Here is a 2,372-nt window from a genome sequence, read left to right on the forward strand (position 1 = left end):
CCTGCAATTGCTCTGCTCCTTCTTTGTCATCAATAACCGATTTCCCTATTAAGGATCTCTCTAAGGTATTTGACTTTGGCAATTGCTCAAGTTCCGAATTTACTATAGAGTCGACCCACTATACTTAAAGCACTCTTCTTTAGATGTGGGTAACTTTATTGCCTTGAACACATTAAAAGTGACCTTCTGATCATGCACCTTCATTGTAAGCTTTTCTTTTTGCACATCGATCATAGTTCGGCCTGTGGCCAAGAATGGTCTTCCCAAGATGATGGGAATCTTCTTATCTTCCTCGAAATCAAGAATTAGAAAGTCAGCAGGGAAGATGAGTTTATCCACCTTAACCAAGACATCCTCCACTATTCCTCACGGACAAGTGATGGAATGATCAACTAGTTACAGTGACATGTATATAGACTTTGGATCAGGTAATCGCAACTTCTTAAAGATAGACAAAGGTATCAGATTGAAGCTAGCTCCCAAATCACATAAATATTTGTCGAACGACAAGTTTCCAATAGTGCAAGGAATAGTGAAACTTCCAGGATCTTTAAGCTTCGGAGGTAACTTTTGTTGCAGAACAACACTGCACTCCTCCGTTAGAACAACAATGTCTAAGTCATCGAGCTTCACTTTCCGAGATAGAATACCCTTCATAAAATTTGCATAGCCATGCATTTGTTCAAGAGCTTCAGCGAAGGGTATGTTGATGTGAAGTTTCTTGAACACCTCCAGAAACTTAGCAAATTGCTTATCCAACTTCTGCTTCTGCAGCCTTTTAGGAAAAGTAGGTGGAGGATATGCCTGTTTCTCCCCTGTATTATCCTCAGAAGGAGTGTGTTCCATAGTTTTTTTCCTTGATTCCACTTCTGCTTCCTTTTGCACATCTTCTTCAGCCAAAACTTCAGATTCTGGAACTTGAGATTTTTCAGGGCTTGTAACCTTCCCAGACCTCAATGTAATTGCCTTAACTTTCTCTTCTGCTTCCCTCTTGCCTGGAACTTCTGTATCACTAGAAAGCATTTCTGGTAGTCGATTTAATAAGGCATTAGCAATTTGTCCTATCTGGTTCTTTAGAGTCTTGATAGAAACAACATGGTTTTGGCATATAAGAGCCTGATATTTGCACATAAGCCTCAACTCCTCCAATTCATATTTTTCATTCGAAGATTGACATGTATCATGAGTTTGTTGTTGAAGTTGGAGTTGTTGTCTTGGTGCAAATTGTTGCTGAAAACCAGGAGGGTTGAATTATTTTACTCCAAACTGCTGGAACGGCTGTTGCATCGTATTCTGATTGTTGCTCCATCTGAAGTTAGGATAATTCCAGTTGTTAGGATGATAAGTGTCTGGAATTGGTTGCTGCGATCTATGAAAGTTGCTCACAAACTGAGTTGATTCAATAGATATAGCGCATTGCTCCATCGCATGTGAACCTGCACATAGCTCACAAACACTGGTTATCTGATTAACACCATAGTTAGCCAGAGAATCGATCTTCATAGACAACTCCTTTAGTTGAGCAGTGATAGCCGTAGTTGTATCCACTTCAAGAACTCCTGCTACCTTGCCCCGTGGCAATCTCTGAGTTGGATACTAATATTCATTAGCAGCCATCAGTTCAATTAGATCATAAGCTTCATCATAGCTTTTTGCCCATAATGCTTCACCTGATGCTGCATCGAGCATGGGTCTTGACTGTGCTCCCAAACCATTATAGAAGCAATTGATGATCATCCAATCAGACATTTCATGATGAGAACACTTCCTAAGCATCTCTTTGTAGTGCTTCCAAGCTTCACATAGAGATTCTCCCGTTTGCTGCGCACATTGAGTAATAGCATTTTGGATTGCAGTTGTCTTCGCCATAGGGAGAATTTAGTGAGAAACATTTGAACAAGATCTTCCAAGTAGCAATCAAATCACCTGGTAGAGAGTGTAACCAGCTCTTAGCCTTGTCCCTCAGAGAGAATGGGAACAGTCTCAGTTTCACCGCGTCCTCAGACACACCATTGAACCTGAAGGTGTCGCAGATCTCTATAAAATCCCTAATATGCATATTGGGATCTTCCATTGGAGAACCCCCAAACTGGACTGAATTCTGTACCATCTGAAATTATGCCAGGCTTGATCTGAAAGGTATTAGCCGTGATAGCTGGCCTGACAATGCTAGATTGAATGTCATTGATCTTGGGTTGAGAAAAATTCATCAAGGCTTTCGTTCGTGCTGCTGGATCTCCCATTGTAAATGAGTAGCTAAAACACAACAAGTAAATCATAAAAGTAAAAGAGTCCGAGTCAGTGAACTTTAACGACCACTGATGACAAGCACATAAACTAAAATTTAACACCGAGTCCCCGGCAGCGGCGCC

At 40.9% G+C, this 2,372-nt stretch overlaps 1 non-coding gene across 1 annotated transcript; it reads left to right on the top strand.

Moving 5' to 3' along the window:
• Positions 1–1,747: 1,747 nt before the first annotated feature.
• LOC141662815 (small nucleolar RNA R71) lies at positions 1,748–1,852 on the top strand. Its single transcript, XR_012550912.1, has one exon. It is a non-coding gene; the product is annotated as a small nucleolar RNA R71 (small nucleolar RNA).
• The last annotated feature ends 520 nt before the right edge of the window (positions 1,853–2,372 follow it).

The sequence above is a fragment of the Apium graveolens genome, chromosome 5 (genome assembly GCF_009905375.1).
Source record: "Apium graveolens cultivar Ventura chromosome 5, ASM990537v1, whole genome shotgun sequence".
Lineage (NCBI taxonomy): Eukaryota > Viridiplantae > Streptophyta > Magnoliopsida > Apiales > Apiaceae > Apium > Apium graveolens.